The 8,543-nt window shown below is 48.6% G+C and overlaps 1 pseudogene; it reads left to right on the forward strand.

The window, feature by feature from the left end:
* Positions 1-6,447, forward strand: part of LOC144120130 (uncharacterized) — a 114,826-nt pseudogene extending 108,379 nt beyond the window's left edge.
* Positions 6,448-8,543: the final 2,096 nt, after the last annotated feature.

Consider the following 8,543-nt stretch of genomic DNA (forward strand, 5'->3'; position numbering starts at 1 on the left):
CAATTTCAGTGTAATAAATACCACGTAAAAATAATGTGGTGATATCATAGGCCTTTCCTGCAGTGTGCCGGCAGCTAGACTGATCTGTTCGCGCCGCCGCAGGTTCGAAACTCAGTGGTGGCAATACTTATTTGATTTTCTGCGCCGTCAAAATAGGGACGCACAGGATTCTTGGTTGGGTTTGACCCCACGCTTTCACTTTAAAAAGTCAGAAATGCTTTATAGGTTGAAGTTAAGGCAAAATGCGCTCACGGGAGAAAGCGTCAACCGAGACCAGTGCCGTGTGAGATAAATTTCGTGCTGCAGGATTTTATGAAAGGAGTCCATAACCTGGAGATATTATGAGAGACCCGTTTTGCGCGCTTAATAATTGATGTCTCTGTTGTCTAGCTGCTTTGATATACGCGGCATACGGGAGAATAGGGAACAAGCGACTGCCGAGAGAGGCCTTTTCAGGTTAAGAGTGGCCTCATTGATGTCGAACCGCTGTGACCTTGTAGCCATGTGAAATATACGAAGCTGAAATGTGGATGAAACCTCGAGATGAATGAGGCTAAGGTGAGAAACTCAGCTTTGGAGAGGAGCGAGTACTATGATAAAGAACCAGCAATGACTGCCGCTGCGAAAGGAGACGGTTCTAGCTGGAGTACAGCAAGCACTATATGCTGCCAGAAACTCATTGAAAAATTGTGATGTAACATCGAACCACAGAGAAAAGGACTAATATAGAGGCGGACCGAATGTTCTCAAACATGCCTTTTCGTTACATTGCGAGGCGTCAGTTGATATCCTTATGCTAAAAGGAAGGCTCCTTAAATGATCTTTTATAATAATCCTTTCAGAACAAGAGGCGGCAAAATTTTTGCATTTTAGAGAAGATTGTAGTCGCAGACAGATGATGTTGATGACCTCACGCTTAATGGCAAACGTGTTCTTCTTTCGCCCAGGTCTTCATCTTTTTCGAATTTAATCTTTATCTTTTCAGAAGCCCGACATGAATGCATTTGAGCTTCAGCATCTTTCATTATGCACGGACGGAAGCCCACGGATGTGTCGAACGCTCACGGTACTTGATTGTAGTTTAGAAATTAAAGAATGCGTTGAAATTAATCACATGCTCGGGCACCTCCAGAATATTTGCATTTCCTTGGGCACCCGCGAAACGAAATGGAAAGAGGAGAAAAATAATATCTCGAGGTCATCGTTCTTCTCGAGACAGCTGCTCAAGCTGCACGAGACATCTAACACACGCCATCTTTTCTTTAGGCCCATTCCTTCATGAGGATGGCCGTCCACCGAGTCCGTCCCGACCTGTCCGCTGCTCAGCTCCATCAAACCGCCGACAGACTTCAAGTCTTTATGCAGAACGACCTTGGACAAGGAGCTGACTGCTGCCGGCAGTGCTGCGGGCCCAGCGCAACCCATGTCACGCGCCCACCTGGCCAGCCACCGGTCGCTGAGTTCGCCAAGCACTTCGTCGCCTCGGGCCCACGCCTCACCAGTACCATCGGAGCAGAAGCCCCTGGCGCCTACCACCGCCACCGTGGTCGAGACCAAGGGACGCTTAAGTTGCGAGAAAGGCCTGCACCGGGGTACATCATGCCAGGCACAGCAGTCAGCTATCCCCCCATCGACCGGCGAGGTAAGTTTACTTCTGTCTTCTCTGGTGGGTTGCTTTGGTGCACTGACTGGAGTTTGTTGTAGCTTCTCCGAAACACGTATTCAAGGCAATCGGTTAATGTACGTTTTCGGAAAGATTTAGCCGGTTGCCGCTCAGTTGCCACCTGCAGTAGCTGAGAAGTATCGATATTTTAATCCAATGCGGATAACGTTCATGGGCATCGTTTTATTTTCACGCCTTATGCTCGGAACCAGCACACGCTGCTCGTAAGTTTTTCAGCACATAGTGACAGGGATACAGGATCTATTGCTTGCAGAGGATGAACTTGCCGTTGGTGGTTAGGTGCGGTGTGTTGCTGACGGCAGCGGCCGTCTCCTCCTTTCAAAGAACAAGAGGGACTTCACTCGTAACTAGGTCGTTGACTTTACAAGGTTTTACAGCGAAAGCTGTAATAGCTTTGCTCAAGCCAAACACAGGATAGGAAGTACAACGTCTGCCGTGTAACGCATGAGCATCACACGCGTAACGCGGTCGGGCGGGCAGTAGCAGCCCAGAGGAAACCCTTTTTTTTATAACTGCGCGGTTCATGTGTCCACCTAGAAAGTGGACACGAGGACCCCGCCATGGACGCGAGGACCCCGCCGTGAGAGATGAATACGAACTCCAACTAAAAGCTTGTTTCCAGCTAGCCTTGCGGTTTTCCTTCTACGACGCGGTCGAGGTGTACCTATGCTAAGTGAGCCTGTTATGCGCATTTCTTTCCTGGATTCCAACGGAGGGTCTTGAACACTTCTAGCACCCTGGTCTACACTGTGCAATGACATTAGACGGGGAACTACTCTTTCTAGCTTCGTGCAAGCGGGCGCTACACTTTGGCTGGAAGGAATTGTTGAAAGAGGGCAGCCTATGGTGCAGAACACGGATATATGAATAAATACTGCGCCTCACGTGGTACACACCGCTATCTAGTGGCGCACTGCTCTCCACCAGGATGCAGCGCTAGGGCAATGCCACCTTTTAAAGTGAAATTTGATGCAACTGACCTGCTCCATTTCGTGTTCACAGCCATACGTGAGCTGTCGGTGAATCTTAACCTTTCCGTCTTTATTTCTTTTCGACAAAACTGGGTAGATGTTTTCATCGTTTTGGCAAAGCGATGTTTTCTGATAAGTTCTACAATGAAACATTTACGAGTGGCGATTATCGGCGAAAAAAATGCTCAGTGTTTACCAATTTGGTAATAAACCAAAGAGCAACAAATCTTTCCTCCTTGATATCGAGCTGTGCCCCGTTCCTTGTAGAAGGCTTGCTGATTTTATGCTGCCAGCACCACAACGAAATTCTTCCTACAATTTTACAACTTTAGATATTAAAAAATGCTGGAAACTATACAGTGTAGTCGCTTGTTTGAAGCTCAAAGCGTCGGAACGTTGCCTACAGAAATGACGTTATACGGCGGAAAGTTAGCGCCTCTGGATTAAGGCCGGAAGCCTTGAAGCAGGCTTCGCCCCGTACTGCGACTCTGTAGACGCGTTCGTAGCGCGAAAATTCGTCTGATAACTCAGTTTTCCGCAATAGTGAATTCGGATGTCGGTCTACGGGTCAGCTGTGAACTACAAGTCATAGCAGGTGATTCAGATATTAGGACGCTAACTAGCATATGCTAATGTATGCCCATGTGGACAGATCGACGTGCATTGAAAGTGTAACAGTAAGGAACATAAAAAAAAGATTTAAACTTCTTGGTACATACACACATGAACAACGCATAGAGTCATTGAAAGCGAGAAATGCATTGTGGGTGTCTCCTTTTTTATGGTTGTGTTTCATCGATGGGTTATTAGTGCACCATTTTTTGCCTGAAATATCAGTTATCAGAATGTAGATGCCAAAACAACTACTTGGCCTCTGGTGGGATCCGGAAACCCACAGCCTCTGCATGTCGCGTGCGGTGTTCTACAAACTGAACTATGATGCCCTCTGTTCGATCTTCACCCTTCGTGGGTGCTTATGTTGCATATTTAACCTGACCTTGATAGACAGTTCACCGGTGCCACCCAAAACCGTGCATCTGCCAAAGTATTTATTCATTACCATTGTACTTGGTGCGGACATACCTGATGCTAGTTTTGTGCGTGTGCGTGCGTGTGTGTGTGTGTTGGTTTATGAGGGTTTAACGTCCCAAAGCGACTCAGGCTATGAGGGACGCTTGTGTGTGTGTGTGTGTGTGTGTGTGTGTGTGTGTGTGTGTGTGTGTGTGTGTGTGTGTGCGTGTGCGCGTGTGTGTGCGTGTGTGTGCGTGTGTGTGAGTGAGTGTGTGTGTGTGTGTGTGTGTGTGTGTGTGTGTGTGTGTGTGTGTGTGTGTGTGTGTGTGTGTGTGTGTGTGTGTGTGTGTGTGTGTGTGTGTGTGTGTGTGTGTGTGTGTGTGTGTGTGTGTGTGTGTGTGTGTGTGTGTGTGTGTGTGTGTGTGTGTGTGTGTGTGTGTGTGTGTGTGTGTGTGTGTGTGTGTGTGTGTGTGTGTGTGTGTGTGTGTGTGTGTGTGTGTGTGTGTGTGTGTGTGTGTGTGTGTGTGTGTGTGTGTGTGTGTGTGTGTGTGTGTGTGTGTGTGTGTGTGTGTGTGTGTGTGTGTGTGTGTGTGTGTGTGTGTGTGTGTGTGTGTGTGTGTGTGTGTGTGTGTGTGTGTGTGTGTGTGTGTGTGTGTGTGTGTGTGTGTGTGTGTGTGTGTGTGTGTGTGTGTGTGTGTGTGTGTGTGTGTGTGTGTGTGTGTGTGTGTGTGTGTGTGTGTGTGTGTGTGTGTGTGTGTGTGTGTGTGTGTGTGTGTGTGTGTGTGTGTGTGTGTGTGTGTGTGTGTGTGTGTGTGTGTGTGTGTGTGTGTGTGTGTGTGTGTGTGTGTGTGTGTGTGTGTGTGTGTGTGTGTGTGTGTGTGTGTGTGTGTGTGTGTGTGTGTGTGTGTGTGTGTGTGTGTGTGTGTGTGTGTGTGTGTGTGTGTGTGTGTGTGTGTGTGTGTGTGTGTGTGTGTGTGTGTGTGTGTGTGTGTGTGTGTGTGTGTGTGTGTGTGTGTGTGTGTGTGTGTGTGTGTGTGTGTGTGTGTGTGTGTGTGTGTGTGTGTGTGTGTGTGTGTGTGTGTGTGTGTGTGTGTGTGTGTGTGTGTGTGTGTGTGTGTGTGTGTGTGTGTGAATTGACGGAGAGAAAGAGAGTGGGCAAGGAGAGAAACGCGTGTTAACGATAACCTAGATGGCATCAAGAGGAAGGGGCATGTGTAGGGTATGTAGTACGGAGAGCTAAAAACCGGACGGTTCCTTAGTGTGATGGAGTGCATTCCAAGGGAAAACGAAGGTTGCTGGATGTGGCACAGCCATGGCGGCAGATCAAATTAGGAAGTTTACGGGGTGCAGCAGGACGGGGTTAAATCTAGAATGAGAGGCGATTGTCGAAGTGCACGTTGCTGGGTGATGATAGTGATGGTTGAACGGCTGCCACTGAAATATTGGGGACCTTTCACTGATATATATTGTCAAGGAACCAAGGATCGAGACATCGTTCATTCACTGGCAGCTTTCCTAGAAAAAACTCTCAGGGCGCGGGTGTCAACCTTAACCTCCTTGTCTTTGGTGCTACCTGAAGCCATATGGTGGCATCATTCCCCCTCACCCAAATAGAAACACTGAAAACCATTAGGGCGCTACGAGCGAACTGGAGGTGGTAAAGGAACAACAAACGAATGGGGCAAAATGACAGCTGGCAAACGCGCTCCGTACGAGAAAAAGAAATGGGGAAGCGCTGTCAGGTAGTGTGTGAAATAGGGCTTCATACGGAGTACGTGCACTACTTCAGGCTGGGTTCGACGGCGCGCACTCTGCACAGAACCACCGGGCAGAACATCATAAGTCGCATCTGTGATGCTATGCAATACTGTATAGGCTTAAGTAGCAGCATAGGAGTTTCTCCGACAAGCGTGGGCTACGGACAGGGGTCCACACCCACACTTTGTCGTCGGTACCCGACATGTCGCGGTGTCATTGCTTGTAGCGGCGTGCATGTGTTCCCTGTTGCCGCCTGATGAGCATGTGGGCCAGACAGCGGGTTTCCTCCGCGTGTGGGACAAATTTCCCGGCGTTTGGTGTGAGCGCCCAGTCACCGGTATTGCACAGAAACATGGCATCCAGCATTGTGTGCACATTACGCCAATAAACGAGGCGAAATGGCGTCAAGTGTGTTGTTCTTTGTACGGCCGTATTGTACGCGAAAGCCACGTATGGGAGGATCTCATTCCAAGTCTTGTGCTGGACGTCTACGTACTTTGAGAGCATATCTGCTACGGTTTTGTTCAGTCGCTGGGTGAGCGCATTTTTACCCCAAAAAGCCTATTTTTCTAAATTCCTTACTCTTCCCTGAACAAAAGGTTATTTTTGCTGACCGACCTGGCCTATTGCGTTCGTTATACTTGGCGCCTAGGCATGGGCCATAGAAAAGGTGACATATAGTTGAAACCAAACATTAGATGCAATGCGTTTGCAAAAAATGCCATGCAGGGAAACAGGAAGTCATAATTAAGGCATACGGACTGCTGGCCGTCCTATAGGCGTGTCTTCAGTTCGGCACAGGGGCAGCGCATGCTCCAGTTCTTCACTGCATCATCCGACTTGGCCTATTGAACTGGAAACCAGTAGGAGTACGAAGTCAAAGGTTACACAAAATGCAAACAATTTCGCGCAGCTCTTTATTCGGCTTCTGGAGCAGATGTTCTATCAGTGACCCTTTTTATCTCACTTCAGCTAAAGGGCGCACTCCACAGAAGACCGGCAGTGGCCACGAACAAGCTGTGACTTGCAAACAAGGCCTACCATTTCAGCGCAGCTCGTCTCGGATTACCCTTCGTTCAGCGCTCCAGAGAGTAATACGCACACTTTTGTGTGGGTATGATCACTGCTGTCATGCTGGATTCGCACTGCCCTGCATTGGACAGCTTATTTTGTTCAGAATTTGTTGTTGGATACTAATAGCACAGAAAGTTGGATGATTATAATAAAGCAAAACGACAAGTTAATGGACATAAAACGAAAGGAAACAAAGTTGAGCCCTGTTATAACTTAGACGAAGAGCTCCTGCAAGTTCTTCATTGTAGCCAAGAACGTAATCAGGAGACGAATCCGCGAGATGGTTCGCTTTGAAACCGGTTCGCTTCCCCGCTGGCCGCCGCGCGCGACTGGTCGCCTGTCGTCACAGCCGGCCTGACGACATCTCCCGGAGGCGGTACCGTGGTTTTTGTACACGTCACACGAGCTGTCAATAAAGTGAGAGCGAACCGATGCGCCGGCCGTCTGTGGAACCAAGACGCTGGCGTTCGCTTCAGTGTAAACATGGTGGTTCCTCCGTTTCCCTTCTTGATGCGCACGTTGTTAAGTGATCGTTATAAGCGGTCACACATATACGTGAGGATCCCTTCGACATGCCATGATGATCTTTTTAGGCGGCATTTCATGATTTCGAAGGAATTAGTATGCCGGCGGTCTGCCGAACTAGAGGGTTAACTCGGGCCGCGATGACGCGAGAGAAATATCATCTGCACGCTACGGTTTTCTACGACCCCTGTCTACCGAGTGGACGTTGGGCACAGCTCGGCGTGAGCGTGCTGACGTGCGTGATTCGTAAAGAAAAACATGGAGAAAGTGCTGTTGAGAATCTGCCTGTGCCTCACCGAGTTTCACCACGCGTGCTTGCTGCGTGAAGAACGGATTAGCGAGCGCTGCCATTGATCTCTGTATCATCACAAACGCTTCGTTGTGGCGCACGTTAAAGCTTTTCTTCGGGAACTTTCGCTGTTTCGCAGCGGTGATACCAAGAGTCCACATCGTTCTACTTATCGGTGGTATCTTGCCTGAGTCGCGCCTTCTTGGTCAGTTGGTTGAGTCAAAATGAAGCCCTTACCCTATAACACTGCTGCTTTTCCCTGAGCCGTACTCCCTTTCTTTGCCAAGTTAAATAGTAGACTTGTTAGGTAACCTGCGTTTTCGTGGTTGTAAACGAGCTAACGTTTTCTTGCAGTATACATTACCTGGATCAGTTGTGTTAACATTGGTCTCAGGAGTTCGTAAAAAAAGGGATACCGCACGCTTGTAGGCAAAAATAGCATTTTCTATTACCATGAGGCTAAGTTTCACTCGCGAGCCGATAGAGGTATATATCACCAGTCAGTTTAACGTCCCAAAGCGATCAACATTTTAGTGGAGGGCTCCGGATATTTTTGACCACCTAGGTGTGCAGTGGCATTTCAAAATATGCGCGTTTCTATCATTTCGTCTCCATCAAAGTGCGAACTGAGTAGCGAAGGTGGCAGCTAGTCATCCATAGTGGAGAGCGAGGTGCGATTCGTGGTGGCTGCGTTAACTGTAATGGCGCGTTAATTTGGGCGCTGGCTCCTTCTCCTCTGTTTTCTTTTTTCATTAGGTGCAGTGGAAATATTCTGTGATATTCATAGTAATATTTAGTCCACGCGTGTCTTCGTTCCGATTCTGTTAACGAGCACCGTTTCTTCTGCCTGCGTGTTCACCTAGAATACAATTTCAACTATACTGCTCCATGAGCTCAATTTGCAGCTACCGCTGGCGCATAGAGTTGTGCCGACCCAGACTGCAGCCTCTGCGTGCCGGCACTGTCACCGGATTACACGAAAACGACAGCAACAAAACTTCTGCAATACCACAAGCTTCCTGCGCAAGTTCAAAAATGAGTGCCACCTTGTCCCGAACGGAAAAGGACCCCGCGTATTCGCCGATTGGCTGCGGTTTCCCCCTGGTCCTCCCATAAGGTTCCCCCCAACTCATGTCTACGTCAAAGTGACGTAGGAGCAAAGGGAACTGGTTCCAAAGCGAATTGTTTCGTGGATTTGCCCCCAGGATTTTTGTTCGGGAGGGCCCCAGGT

This window comes from Amblyomma americanum, chromosome 1, assembly GCF_052857255.1.
Source record: "Amblyomma americanum isolate KBUSLIRL-KWMA chromosome 1, ASM5285725v1, whole genome shotgun sequence".
Classification (NCBI taxonomy): Eukaryota; Metazoa; Arthropoda; class Arachnida; order Ixodida; family Ixodidae; genus Amblyomma; species Amblyomma americanum.